Source organism: Callithrix jacchus, chromosome 17 (genome assembly GCF_049354715.1).
Source record: "Callithrix jacchus isolate 240 chromosome 17, calJac240_pri, whole genome shotgun sequence".
Taxonomy (NCBI): domain Eukaryota; kingdom Metazoa; phylum Chordata; class Mammalia; order Primates; family Cebidae; genus Callithrix; species Callithrix jacchus.
In genome coordinates, this window is record NC_133518.1 from 6,761,247 (window position 1) to 6,776,772 (window position 15,526).

General features: G+C 42.4%; 1 long non-coding RNA gene and 1 pseudogene across 3 annotated transcripts in view; one reads left to right on the forward strand and one right to left on the reverse strand.

The window, feature by feature from the left end:
• Nucleotides 1-7: 7 nt before the first annotated feature.
• Nucleotides 8-15,526, forward strand: part of LOC128931176 (uncharacterized) — a 75,514-nt gene continuing 59,995 nt past the window's right edge. The window contains exons 1-3 of one of the 3 annotated variants that reach the window (XR_013528827.1): nt 8-187; nt 1,097-1,218; nt 13,572-13,669. This is a non-coding gene — a long non-coding RNA (uncharacterized LOC128931176). The remainder of the gene's footprint in view (nt 188-1,096; nt 1,219-13,571; nt 13,670-15,526) is intronic. The other 2 variants (XR_013528826.1, XR_013528828.1) reach the window with 2 other exon arrangements.
• LOC128931179 (U4 spliceosomal RNA) lies at nt 10,428-10,540 on the reverse strand (annotated as a pseudogene).

The following is a 15,526-nucleotide window of genomic DNA, read 5'->3' on the forward strand; positions in this document are numbered from 1 at the left end:
CGGCTGCGGCCGCCAGGTTGTTGTGGTTGTGAGAAGGCGGCGGCGGCGGCGGCGGCTGCGGAGTAGCTGCGGGATGAGACGCCCCAGCGGCTCAGGTGCTGCTCCGCGCCGGCTCTGGCAGGGAGCCTGGTGGGGTGGCGGAGGAGGAGGCCGTGCCGTGGCGGACCTCGCCGTGTCGCGCTGCCCGGTAAGAAGCCCACCCCGTCCCCTGTCTCCTCGGGAGGTGAAGAGGCTGGAGGAGGGGCCGGCCTCGGCCTTGGCCCGGGCCAGGCGGCTGTCACCCTCGGAGGAGGCAGTGGCCTGGAAGGGCTGGGGACCGCGTGCGGGGCCCGGGGAGGGGCGTCCCGGGCCATCGCCGCCGCCAGGGGGTGGCGCTGGGAGTGGGAGTGGAAATGGGAGCTCAGCGGCCAGCTCGGCCGGACCCTAGGTGCGGGGAAGGCGGGGTCTCGGGCTCTGGCTGCCCTCCCGGACCTGTCGGAGATGGGCCCGTGCGGCTCCGGGTGTGGGACGTGCCCCAGGAGCGCCCGGGGTTATTCCCACGGACTCCCGGGAGGTGAGTGTGTGCCCTTCGCCCCCTGCCGGGTCTGTGGGGCTCCGTCGTTGCCAGAGACTGGAGGTCGGGGGTCACGGGAGCCCCGGGGCGCATGGCGCAGGCCTGGGCCTTGTGGAAAGGAGGAGTGACCGCCTGATGGTGCAGCAGGACCTCCTCCTGACCTGGTAGTACTTAGGTGGGAAGGATGCTGGGACAGTTTGCGCAGCTCAGGGAACACTGGCCGGACTGCTCCGCAATCGTTTACAGTGTTATTTCTCGGGGAGACATTTTGCTTGTTGTATGGCATTTCCGGACCCATAAGATTATATTGTCGGTAGTAGTTGGGACTGGAAAACTTAATGTCGAAATTAAGGGGCAGAGTTTATGGTCACATAAACTCCCCTGGAGTTTGATAATCTCACTTGTGAGTTTTGCACATGGATTACTTTTAGGTATTGATATTCAAATTCAAATGTCCTTTCCAGACCCAGGCCTAAATTCTTACTGTTCTAGTATCTTGATATCCACTCTGTTTTCTGACATCTTTTTTTTTTTTTTTTTGAGACGGAGTCTTGCTCTGTCACCCAGGCTGGAGTGCAGTGTGGCAAGATCTCGGCTCACTGCAACCTGCCTCCCTGGTTCAAGCGATTCTTCTGCCACAGCCTCCCAAGTACCTGGGACTACAGGTGAGCACTACCATGCCCGGCTAATTTTTGTATTTCTAGTAGAGATGGGGTTTCACTATATTGGCCAGGCTGATTTCGAACTCCTGACCTCGTGATCCGCCTGCCTTGGCCTCCCAGTGTTGAGATTACAGGCGTGAGCCCCCCACACCCTGCCTGTGACATCTGTTTTTTCACAACCAAACCAAACCAAACCAAACCCCAAAACCATATACTTTCCTAGTTGAGGTTCAACTTTCTCATATGTGGATGATACCATGAGAGGCCTGGGTTGAATTATAGGAGATGATTTTTCTTTAATGTCAAATGTCCACGGAGAGGTGGTGGGGACCATACCCTTTAAGATTCAGGGCTGTTCAGTAGGACAGGAGACATTGATGGCATGCAGAAAGTTTTCCCTCTATAGGGCCTGTGACTTGCGTAGGCTAGAAGAGCTTACAGAATGATATATATATATATATTTTTTTTTTTGAGACAGAGTCTTGCTCTGCTGCCCAGTCTGAAGTGCAGTAGTGTGATCTCTGATCACTGCAACCTCCGCCTCCCCGGTTCTAGCAATCTTCCCACCTCAGCCTCCCAAGCAGCTGGGATTACAAGTGTGGGATACCACGGCCGGCTAATTTTTGTATTTTTAGTAGAGACCGGAGTTTCACCATGTTGGCCTTGCTGGTCTGGAATTCCTGACCTCAAGTGATTTGCCTGCCTTGGCCTTCCAAAGTGTTGAAAGAACAGACATGAGCCCCCAGCCAGAATGAGGCTGTTTTGAGACCCAGTATAGTATGTGATATTAAACTAAATTTGGAGGATTCTAGAATTTTAGATTGGCTGCCTATGAAGACCTCTTTTGGCTCCAATTACTCCCTCATTTTCAAGTGACTCAGAGAACTTCAAGTGACCAGCACAGTGGTACAGCCCTGCTTGTAGTTAATGGCCAGCCATAAAAGAACCCAACTTTTTCAGCTCGCAGCCCAGGTTCTTCAGTGGTTGTCTAGTTTAAGGCTGATCATTAGAAATAGTATGGACTACCGAAATTCCTCGAACTTATGCAGGACCTGGTGAATTAAGATCTCTGAGGATAGGGCCCGGGAATACATCCTTACAAAGCTCCCTTGAATGATTCTGGTCAGCAAGGCATGTGAACTTTTGCTTTAGATTGGTGGGTATTCCAAAGAAGTCCCATTAATTATGACTTCTCAGGGTGCTTTTGTTTATAGATCTTTAAGGATTTAAGAGGTGGGGAAGAAGGGGACGCATGCGAAACTTAAAGAGATGCAAATCGAGCAACTTTTTTTTCTTTTTGAGACCGAGTTTCACTCTTGTTACCCAGGCTGGAGTGCAATGGCACGATCTCGGCTCACTGCAACCTCTGCCTCCTGGGCTCAAGCAGTTCTCCTGCCTCAGCCTCCCGAGTATCTGGGACTACAGGTGCACACCACCATGCCCAGCTAACTTTGGTATTTTTAGTAGAGACGGGGTTTCACCTTGTTGACCAGGATGGTCTCATCTCTTGAGCTTGTGATCCACCCGCCCTGGCCTCCGAAAGTGTTGGGATTATAGGCGTGAGCCACTGTGCCCGGCCTTGAGCAACTCTTAAAATATTTATGTAGGGGAAACAGATTTGTTGCCAAAAGTTAATTTATGCACAAGAAACACACCTGATAAAATTCGATGCTGAATTATTGGAGATATACTGTATCCAGAGATATATTGAAGAATCCAGAGGAAATAAACAGAGAAGGAGAGGGAGCAAGTAAGCTCATAAAGGGGTCCGCTGAAGATGCTTCTCAACATCATGGTTGCTCCTACAGCATCTGACTCAGATTTCTAGTGGAGGGTAGGATGGGTTTGTTAGCAGTCATCTGAGACCAGGGTTGTGAACCAGGAAGGGTTATCATGGATTGTGAAAAGTTCTTGAAATTTGCCACAGGCCATGAGGAGTGGTAAAGTCAGCTTAAAGATCTGCTGTAGTTCTAGTTAACACGTTCACACCTTCTTTAGTAAAGTGGAATGCTGTGTTGCCAAAGGAAGTATTCGTGCTTTAGGGGAGGTGTGGTGAAGGTCGTCATAAGTTTGGAAGAGGTGGAAGAAAAGGTCGTTATAGTTGTGTAGAGCAGTGAAGGACTTTGTAAATATCCTGTCAAATCAGAGTAGTATTTTTAGAGAGTTGTACCCAGCTGTCCATTAGAAGAGCCAGAGGCCTTGTCTGTTTTGTTCCCTGAGGTCCCCAGTACCCAGTGCAGTTATCAGCATATTCTATGCCCTCAGATATTTTTTTAGTAAGTGAACCGTATTGATATGGAAAAAAGAACAGATATGATAGCAGTGTTAGTTATTAAAAGCTAATTGATGTTTTGCATTGGTTTAAACAGCAAGTTTTTGATCAAGTAGGGCTCTGGATAAGAAATTTTCTCATTTAAAAGAAACATGATTTTTTTCTCATTAAAAGAAACATGATTCTGTGTTGGGTTCTGCTTTTAGCTTGAGCATTGTAGACATTGTACAAAAGTGCTCCAGAAATTGAATGTATGTTGCAAGTATTATGTAGAAAGAACATGCTTAGGCTGTTGTAATTCACTTAGTGTTGAAACCAAATCGGGTTTTACATTGGGAACGTCATAATTTAGTGTGAAGCCACGAGACTTGAGAATGGTTTGGGGGAGTTTGTGTAATTTATATAGTTAGTTATTTCTTTCCACCCAATTCTGTAATTTTCTATGGTGAATATATACATAAATTAATCATCAGTGAAACATTGATTTATCATATAAGATATCAGATTCACATTGGATTGAACTAGGACTCCAGGTTATTTTAGAAGCTACCAAAATTACTAACGTCATTGCTCTTTTTTTGTTTTGAGTCAGAGTCTCGCTCTGTTTCCAGGCTGGAGTGCAGTGGCACAATCTCAGCTCACTGCAACCTCCACCTCCCAGGTTCAAGCAATTCTCTTGACTCAGCCTCCCAAGTAGCTGGGATTACAGGCGTGCACCACCATGCCCAGCTAACTTTTTGTGATTTTAGTAGAAATGGGGTTTCACCATGTTAGCCAGGATGGTCTTGAGCTCTTGACTTTGTGATCCACTCGCCTCAGCCTCCCAAAGTGCCGGGATTACAGGCATGACCCATTGCACATCGCGACATTGCTATTTTTAATCTTAATTTTATGACATCATCCATACATCATGCTTTCATCTGTACTTTTGTATCTAGAAACAATATACCTTTTAAGCTCACATTTGTATCAGATATTAGAAATGAAAATTGTAGCATGAAAGTGGGTAGAACAGTAAATCCTGGGTTCGAGCCTGGGTTGTATTCTTCATTAGCTGTGTTGTGTTTGGCAAGCCACATAACCCCTCTGAGCTCCAATTCCCTCATTAGTGAAAGGAAGACAAGCAACTTCTCTACTTTTCTAACAGAGTGCCAGGGAGGATCAAATGGAATAGTGTATATGAAAAGTATTCTAAAAATGTAAGGGGTTGGTATTAGAACTCTATTTTATGTCTTGGAAGAATTGGCTTGTGAAGCAGTGACCACTGGTACATGTTTTCAAGTGCAGAATTTGCCAGTGTCACTGATAAGGCAACAGAAATTCTGCCTCTGTACTCTGCCTGGAGAAATCTTTCAGCACATGTATCCTCTTTGTAGGAATACTCACAATGTTTCAGGAACTTCAGAGGAACCTGGGATGTCTCACATTTATGCCAATATCTGTACTTGGAATAGACTTGGTAGATTCACCCATTTTCTTCTGTTGGAGCAGTGGTGGAAGGTGGTAGGTGCAAGGAGTTTAGCATGTTCTGTGTAAAGTTTTAAGGCTGTGTTTTTAAGTAGCAGGTGGCAGTGTGATAGGGTAATGAAATCAATGTTCTTACTTTAAAAAGTATTTTGAAAAACAGAATATATCGGTGCATTGCATAAAGTAAAAGTAAATATTGATTTGGGAAACTTGTTTCCTTGTAAAAGATATGTTTGTGTGTGTATACTTGGTTGCAGTGTAAAATGTATTTTTTCTTTATAAAAATTATTATTTTCATTTTTTGTAGAGACGGGTTTTTGCTACTTTGCCCACGCTGGTTTTGAACTCCTGGGCTCAAGTAGTCCTCCTGCCTCGGCCTCCCAAAGTGCTGGGATTATAGACATGAGCCACTGTCTATAAGGTTGGCTGGCCTAAAAGGTTGTTTTTTCTGTTGGGTTGTGATAAAACTTTGTTGCAGTTGTTTAGGTACATAGTGCTTGTGCAGTGTGGGTAGAATGACTGACTATAAGACAGGTATGAAACAAATGAAAAAAAGAAGAAAACTGCCAAGATGGGTTTCCTTAAAGCTATTCTGTTAGTGGTGAGATACCTCATAGTTAGTTCTAAATTGTTGATTAAATGAAGAAGCACATAAGCTTATGCTATAATAATATTCTGAAGTATCCTTTTCCCTTAAGGTTGAGTATGGAGTGCTTGGTAACCACAGAGATATTGTTTTGATGCTGATAACTCATATTCAGAATGATTCTGTTATGACAGTTGGTAGCAAGCTTTTCTGATTTCACCTATCTGGGGTCTAAATCTAATTTCTTCGGTAGTTAATACTTTTGTAACTTAGTTGCAGAAAAGGAATAGAAACTTGTTTTGTTTTCAGAATTATTCATAGATTTATAATCTGGAAAAGCGTAAGGAAATTATAAGTATATTGATAAATCATGACGTAACTGGCAAGAATTGGTATAAAGACAAGGTGGTTAACTTGAAATAGGGTTGTTATTTATTCGATGCCTATCATTTTTACATGAGATAAACCAAATATGTAATTAAGTATTTAGATTTATTCTACAAATGACACGAGAAGACACTGTTTATAACAAGTTTTAGAAGGGATATAAAACAATAATTTAAAATTTTAACTTAATCTCATTTTTTAAATTTCAAAATGAAACTCTATCTGATTATGAAAGCTATAGAACTTTTTCTCTTTTTTTTTGAAACAGAGTCTTGCTCCGTAGCCCAGGCTGGAGTGCAGTGGCATGATCTTGGCTCCCTGCAGCCTCTGCCTTCCAAGTTCAAGCGATTCTCCTGCCTCAGCCTCCTAAGTACTTGGGACTACAGGCGCGAGCCACCATGCCTGGCTAATATTTTTTATTTTTTAGTAGAGACAGGATTTCTCCTGACCTCATGATCCACCCGCCTCGGCCTCCCAAAGTGCTGGGATTACAGGCATGAGCCACTGCACCTGGCCCAGAATAAATTCTTAAGAGTAGGTTTATTAGCTGGGCATGGTGGCTCATGCCTGTAATTCCAGCAGGTTGGGAGGCCAAGGTGGGCGGATCACCTGAGATCAGGTGTTCAAGACCAGCCTGGCTAACATGGTGAAACTCCATCTCTACTAAAAATATAAAAATTAGTTGGATGTGGTGGTGGGGGTCTGTAATTCCAGCTACTTGGAAGACTGAGGTATGGAGAATCATTTGAGCCTGGGAGATGGAGGTTGCAGTGAGGTAAGATCAAGCCACTGCACTCCAGCCTGGGTAACAGAGTGAGACTCAGTCTCAAAAGAAAAAAAAAGTGGGCTTATTGGATCAGAGGGTATATGTGTTTTAAATCTGAACATACTCAAGGTGCCCTATAGATAGAATGTCTATTTGAAATTCCCATTAACAGCATAGTAGTATTCAATTCCATGTATTTCTTGCTAGTGATTTTTCATGTTTAGCTTGTTGTTGGGAGTTTAAAATAGTTTGAAACAGCTTTTCTTCTGTTTCCTTTTCAGCATCAGGACTTACCTCCATAGCTTAACTCTGGGGAGGGAGCGGACAAAAATGAAAGTTCAGTGACAAGGGAGTAGGGTAGACCAGTGGTCTTCAAACTTTTTGGTTTCTTACCCCATCACTAAAAAATTTTGAGCATTAAGCAGGTTCAGTACATGGTCCTATGGTCCCAGTTACTTGGTTGGCTGAGGCAGGAGGATTTTTGAGGCCAAGAATTCAAGGCTACGGTTCACTGTGATTGTGCTTATGAATATAGTCACTGTACTCCAGCCTGGGCAACATAGTGAGACACTGTTTCTTTAAAAAAGCAAAACAAAACTGATGGGATGGGAAGAATGAAGTTAGGAAAAAAAATTGTTACCGCTTTATGTTGCCGCTTTGAAAAAAGAGAAAAAGAAAAAAAATTGAGCATCAATTTTTTTTTGTGTGTGTGATGGAGCCTCACTTTGTTGCCCAGGCTGGAATACAGTGGTTTGATCTTGGCTCATTGCAGCCTCCGCCTCCTGGGTTCAGGCGATTCTTCTGCTTCACCTGAGTAGCTGGGACTACAGGTTTGTGCCACCATGCCCAGCTAATTTTTTTGTATTTTTAGTAGAGACGGGGTTTTACCACCTTGGCCAGGCTGGTGTCGGACTCCTGACCTTGTGATCTGCCTTGGTCTCCCAAAGTGTTGAGATTACAGGCATGAGCCACTGTACCCGGCCTTTTGAGCATTAATTCTTCATCCTTAGATATTTAATTTGCAGAGAGTAAACATAGTAACTGATTATTGTGAACTTTATAAAATGCAAACAAAAAATTAACAAGGATGATAATTAAAAATGAAGTTAAGTTGTTTTTTTTTTTTACCTTGAGGCATCTTGGGTACTCCTGGAGGTGTGTGTGTGTGTGCGTGTGTGTGTGTGTGTGCCTGTGTGTGTCTGTGTGTGTCTCCGTGTGTGTGTGTGTAGAAAATGCATATATATTTTTGAGGCTAGAGTCTTGCTCTGTTACCCGGGCTGAAGTGCAGTGGTGCAATCTTGGCTCACTGCAACCTCCATCTCCTGGGTTCATGTGATTTTTGTGCCTCAGCCACTCAAGTAGTTGGGATTACAGGTGTGTGCCACCATACCTGGCTAATTTTTGTATTTTTTTAGTAGATACAGGATTTTGCCACGTTAGCCAGGCTAGTCTGGAACTCCTGGCCTCAAGTGATCTGCCCGCATTGGCCTCCCAAAGTGCTGGGATTATAGTTGTAAGCCATCGTGCCTGGTCTCCTAGAGGTATGTTATACTTGCTTTGGCTGCTAATGCTTTAGACTCTTAAGGTTTAATATTGGGCATTTATAGATGCTTGTTTTTAGGCATTTCACTAGTTTTGCAGGTGGCCCAGTTTAGTTGGATTATGAATGCCTTTAAACTGGTTCATGTGAGGCTGGGTGCGGTGACTCATGCACTTTGGGAGGCTGAGGTGGCGGATCACAAGGTCAGGAGATCGAGACTATCCTGGCTAACATGGTGAAACTAAAATACAAAAAATTGGCCAGGTGTGGTGGCTCACACCTGTAATCCCAGCATTTTGGGAGGCAGAAGCAGGGGGAGTTTGAGAGCAGCCCGACCAACATGGAGAAACCCCCATCTCAAAAACAGACAAACAAAAAATACAAAAAAATCAACTGGGCATGGTGCCATGCACCTGTAGTCCCAGCTGCTTGGGAGGCTGAGGCAGGATAATTGCTTGAACCCGGGAGACAGAGGTTGCAGTGAGCCAAGATTGTGCCACTGCATTCCAGCCTGGTTGACAGAGTGAGATTCCATCTCAAAAAAAAAAAAAAAAAACAAGTTCCATGCTCTTGAGAGTCATATCTGCAATATCTGCAATAAGGGCAAAAATAAATTTAAAGCATCAGTTTGATAATTTTTGTATTGTTGAGGTGGCTGAATTTGAATAGGGTGAATCATAGGGTAAGAGGCAATGTAGTCTATTCCTTTTCAATATGAATAATTGATATTGTGTAGAGCATATTTTTTAAAAGTACGTTTTTGGAAAGCAGTTTGGAAGTAATATGTATCTCTCTGCTTTTAAAGAGATTAGGTCTTAGAGACTGAGTGAAGGGATGAATAATTGCTGCTTGCTCTCCTTTGCTCTCAAAGTAACACAATTAACCTTTCACTAACTCTATTTGGAATAACCTGAGCCTATAACAAACTTTCCATGATGATTCTTAGATTAAAACATAATTTTTTCTTGAATTTGAATAAGTTGCTTTTGATTTGTGGCTGCCTGCTTCTCAACCCCCATAAGTTATGAAATTAGGAAACAAGGCTTTTTGTATTAGAAAAAATTGAGTCTTTTCATCCCCGTTATGGGGAAATTAATTTCAGTTATGTCATACGGGTCATTGGCAGAGAAAGATGATATTAAAATCTTAGAGACTGTGAAAAGAGATTATGTTAAGCAACTTGAATGATTTTTTTTGCCATTTAAAAGAAATGAGATAGTTTATATTGAAGATGATTGCTGTATACAGTGCTTTGCATAAAAGGCCACATATCCCTTTTTACCTTAGGTAACATGATTTATAAGCTACTTTCACATATATCTTAGATCATCACAAGGATTTGAGATCATCATTTAATCAGCCTTGAGGCCACATGCCTAGTGTTTGACATCATATTTAAAGAGATAGACTGAAGGTTGTGCAAAAGTAGGGACTGGTGGCTGTTCCCTCCCTTACTCCCTAGCACTTCATACAGTGTCTGGTACAGAGTAAGCTATTACTGTTTATAGAATAACTGTTTAAACTCCTGCATATTTATTTACACATGTAAATAAATTATAGCATTATAAAACCAACACTTACTTTTTCCATAGTTAGATCGTTCCTTCAGCTGATGTGCACAGAAAATATTTTTGTGGAAGAAGTCATGAATTTTAGATGAACCTTTCACATACCCCTTTACTTTCTCTTAAGATACTTTAATGGTGACAAAAAATACTCTTAATGTCATTCCTTTCACTGTGTAACGCCTGTGGCAAGACTGTATATTTGTGTATATATTTGTATGTATTATATGTCTATGCATATTTGTATATACGTATTTGTTTATTAAGTGGGCTGCTATTTATAAAGAAATAATGGTCTCAAAAATGTTCCCAAAACATGGACTCCATGGTTTGCTGTGAGTGAATGAAAAAGAGCAAGTATGATTCCCTTCATCTTTGTCACTCTCTTCAGTTTCCTGTACATATGGTTGACTTACTCAGCAGTAAGTGTAACTTCTTTACACTGAAGAAAATTAGTCTTCCAAAAAACTAGTAGGCTACTTCCCCCTTGTTCTGCAGTACTTAAAATCCTGTCTGGTAAATGAATGAATATACTTTTACATATAGAGGAGACCTTGGATGTCCAGAAATGGAAATAATAGTACTGATTAATTTCTCTCTTGGTGCGATAATGTGACTTTTTTGATTCTTATTCTTTTATAGTTTCTCAGGTTTCTAAAATGAGCATGTTTTACTTTTCAATTAGCAATAATCACGCCTTGGATAAACCTCATTGGCTATGATACTGCCACTGCACAAAGCTACGTATTTTATAAGAAGGAAAACTGGTATTTTATTTTATTTTTTATTGTTTAAGATGGAGTCTCACTCTGTGACCCAGGCCGGAGTGCAGTGGTGTGATCTCAGCTCATTGCAGCCTCTGCCTCCTAGGTTCAAGTGATTCTTGTATTCAGCCTTCCAAGTAGCTGGGATTGCAGGCACAAGCTACTGCAGCTGACTAATTTTGTGTGTTTTGTTAATAGAGATGGGGTTTCACCTTGTTGGCCAGGCTGGTCATGAACCCCTGACCTCAGGTGATCACTTTACCTCCCAAAGTGCTGAAATTTACAGGTGTGAGCCACCATGCTCAGCCAAAACCTGATATTTTAAAGTCTTTATATTTCAGTGGATGTCTTGTGAAGGTTTAAGTCACAGTCACCATTGAGAAAGTGGTTGGTTAACTGGCTCCAGTTCTCAAGAGGAATGGCAGCTGTAGGAAGTAGTATGGGAGGAATGGGGCAGGTAAGCTGATTTGAACTTTATCATTGTGAACTCCACTATGACTAAAGACATTCTGGGATTTGATCACAGTTAAACACAAGAGGACTTAGCCATCCAGTTTTTCTGTTTATAAGCTGATTGAGAATGATGAAAGACACCTTAAGAAATAGCAGTTTGTATGGACTCTGTAAACACAGAACTCAGCTCGAACTCCCAAGTTCTGTATCTGCTTGTGTGTGTTGCAGTGTGTTTTAACTATCAAGTGGAGTTGTAGCAATTCAGATGGGCTATGGTTTATATTAATACATCTAATACGGATTGGAAGATATTTAGGCAAATGATTTTTATTATGACAGTAAAGACTCATTAGAGTTTTGGTGTTAATATACAGCTGGGAGTTGAGCCAGTCTAAGTTTGTATACCCATCTGGTGATATTTTAGGAAGAGCTATGCCGTATATCCTCTAGAGTTTAAGTGATTAGCGCCTGTTGGCTTTTGCTGTTTACTGCACACTTATAGTGCATTAAGTGCTTCTGTGGATGGAGAACATCATTCAAAAAGGTTAGATTTCTGGGTTAAGACATTTGTTATTATCTGGGTTTACTTTATTCTTTTAAAGACTAAGAATAGCTGGGTGAGGTGGCTCACACCTGTAATCCCAGTACTTTGGGAGGCTGAGGCGAGCAGATCTCAAGGTCAGGATTTTGAGATCAGCCTGGCCAAGATGGTAAAACCCCATCTCTTAAAGAACAGGAAATGTAAGATTAGGCCAGACGTGGTAGCTCACGCCTATAATCTCAGCACTTTGGGAGGCCAGGATGGGCAGATGAGGTCAGGGGTTTGAGACCAGCCTGGCCAACATGGTGAAACCCTGTCTCTACCATTTTTCTAAAATAGGAAAATTAGCTGGGCTTGGTATAAAGCATTTGTTATCCCAGCTACTCAGGAGGCTGAGGCAGGAGAATTGCTTGAACTTAGGAGGCGGAGGTTGCAGTGAGCCAAGATTGTGCCACTGTACTCCAGCCTGGGTGACAGAGGGAGACTCCATCTCAAAAAAAAAAAAAAATTTGAGGATCAGTTGAGGTAATAAATGTAGGTAGGTGCAAAATTAATCATGGTTTCAGATTGCAAATTCTAAATTATTTCAACTAGGCCCAAACACATCTTTATTAATCAAAATAGGAACCATTACAATCAACACATTTTTGCCAACGAGAAATAAGTTTGTTTATTCTTGTGGTGTAAAAATCTGTGCTTTGGAATTTGATGAACTCTTGGAAAGCGTTTTATGCATACAGCTGGTTGTGGAAGCATTTTCCCTGCAAAAATTTTTCTAGATGCTTGGAAAAGTCGTAGTCAGTTGGCGAGAGATCAGTTGAATATGATGGATGAGGCAAAACTTCGTAGCCCAGTTCATTCAACTTTTGAAGTGTTGGTTGTGCAATGTGGGGTCGGGTGTTGTTGTGGAGAAGAATTGGGCCCTTTCTGTGGACCAGTGCCGGCTGCAGGTGTTGCAGTTTTCGGTGCATCTCATCGATTTGCTGAGCATCCTTCCCAGATGTGTTGATTTTGCCAGGATTCAGAAAGCTGTAGTGGATCAGACCGGCAGCAGACCACCAAACAGTGACCATGACCTCTTTTTGTTGCAAGTTTGGCTTTGAGAAGTGCTTCGGAGTGTCTTCGTGGTCCAACCACTGAGCTGATCTTCACTGTTTTCGTGTAAAATCCACTTTTGTCTCACGTCACAATCTGATCAAAAACTGGTTTGTCATCATTACAAAGAATGAGAAGACAACACTTCAAAACAACAACTTTTTAAATTTTCTGTGAGCTCATGAGGCACCCACATATCAGGCTTTTTCACCTTTGTTTCACCATGTTGGCCAGGCTGGTCTTGAACTGACCTCAAGTGATCTGCCCATCTTGGCCCCACAAAGTGCTGGGATTACAGGGGTGAGCCACTGTACCTGGCCTATATTTGTTTTTAGACATTTAAATATGCGACCAGGCATACCGGCTCATGCCTGTAAACCTAGTACTTCGAGAGGCCGAGGCGGGCAGATCACCTGAGATTGGGAGTTCAAGACCAGTCTGACCAACATGGAGAAACTCCATCTTTACTAAAAATACAAAATTAGCCCAGCCCGGTGGTGCATGCCTGTGATCCCAGCTATTTGCGAGGCTGAAGCAACAGAATCGCTCGAACCCAGGAGGCGGAGATTGCAGTGAGCCAAAATCATGCCATTGTACTCCAGCCTGGGCAACAAGAGTGAAATTTTGTCTCAAAAAAAAATAATTAAAATACGTATACAGTTGGAGTCCCTTTTAGATAGTTGGAGTCCTCTTAGATCCTATTATGCAGAAGTTATTTATCTTTTTAGCCCATGTACTTGTATTCTTCCTACGAATATCTCTATATATTTAACATGTAGTATTATTATGTTTCAAATACATATATTTTAGAATGTGTATGATATGTATTCTATAATTTGAAAAATGACATTTATTTATGTTGATATATGTGTATTATTATTATCAATATTTTTGAAACAGAGTCTTGTTCTGTCACCCAGGCCGAAGTGCAGGGGCACAGTCTTGCCTCACTGCAACCTCTGCCTCCCAGGTGCAAGTGATTCTCAAGCCTCAGCCTCCCAAATGGCTGGGATTACAGGTATGAGCCACTGCACCTGCCTTCATTTATTTTAATAGCTGTGTAGTAGTCAGTCATATGAATGAACAGGACACAATTATAGTCTTTTATTGATAGTTGTTTTCAGCAAATACACAAATGTAAAATGTTTCCTCAAATGGGGTCAAACTATTTGTATTGTTCTAAATTAGCACCATGTATTTTCTCTCTTTTTCTCCCAATGATAATAGTGTACAGGTTTGTTACACGGCTATATTGCATGAGGTTTAGGGTACAACTGATCCCACCACCCAGGTAGTAAGCATAGCACCCAGTAGGTAGTTTCGTTTAATTTTTTTGAGACAGGGTATGTCTCTGTTCCCCCAGGCTGGAGTATAGTGTTATGATCACTGGTCACTGTAGTTTTGATCTCTTGGGCTCAGCTTATCCTCCCAGCTCAGTCTCCTGGGTAGCTGGGACTATAGTGGTGGGCCACCATGCCTTGCTAATATTTTTTTTTTAATTTGAGACAGAGTCTTGCTCTATCACCAGGCTGGAGTGCAGTGGTGCAATCTCAGCTAACTGCAACTTCCGTCTTCTGGTTTCAAGCAGTTCTCTTGCCTCAGCCTCCTGAGTAGCTGGGACTACAAGCATGCACCACCATGCCCTGCTAATTGTTTTGTGTTTTCTGTACAGACTGGGTTTCTCCCTGTTACCCAGGCTGGTCTTAAACTCCTGGATTCAAACAATCTGCCCACCTCGGCCTCGCACAGTGCTGGGATTATAGGCGTGAGCCACTATATCCAGCAGCCAGTAGGTAGTTTTGAACCCTCACTTCTTCCCATCCTTTCCTCTCTGTGGTTTCCTGTATGTATTGTTCCCATGTTTACCCAGTGATTAGCTTAGGATGCTGATCTCCAGCTGCATGCATGTTGCTACAAAGGACATGATTTTGTTGTGGCTGCAGTGAACCTTTGGGTAAAGAAAATTTACAGGGTCAGGCTTGGTGGCTCATGCCTGTACTCCCAGCACTTCGGGAGGCCAAGAGATCGAGACCATCCTGGTCAACAAGGTGAAACCCCGTCTCTACTAAAAATACCAAAATTAACTGGGCATGGTGGTGCGTGCCTGTAGTCCCAGCTAATCAGAAGGCTAAGGCAGGAGAATTGCCTGAACCCAGGAGGCGGAGGTTGCCGTGAGCTGAGATCGCGCCATTGCACTCCAGCCTGGGTAACAAGAGTGAAACTCCATCTTAAAAAAAATGAAAGAAAATTTACAAAAATATTTCACATCCTTTGTTTTTAAATGCAAGTAAGTAGTAGTAATTTATAGTTCAGATCCACTTTATAAATGCGTCACTGGTAAAGACAATAGTTACACACTTTATAACATTTCCTTGATGTGGCAAATTTTTCTTGTTTTGTTTTTGTTTTACGTGAGTTAATTTGGATGAGAGTTTCTTGTATTACTTACATTTATAGCATTTATCTCCAGTGGAGTTGGAGGAGCCTTCAATTCAACAAACTTGTATACATACATTCATGGGGATGACACTTAGGTTATTTAATCAGGAAACACTCATACTTGTCCACATGTAGCTGCTACATGTGGAGTTAGTCCTATTCTTTGGAAATTTCACCATGTTGCCCTCGCTGCTCTTGAACTCCTGAGCTCAAGTGATCCTCCCACTTTGGCCTCCCAGAGTGCTGGGATTACAGGCGTGAGCCACTGTGCCCAGCCAGAAATGTTATTTTAATTCTATAGTATATAGTATATGTCATTGTGATTACAGTATATGTTTATTCCATAAGCAGCAAATTGACTCCTTCCACAGTTTTAATAATTTTTCAGTTGTTTTGTCTTTAGTTTCCCAGGCAAATAATGCTGTTGTCTTTAATT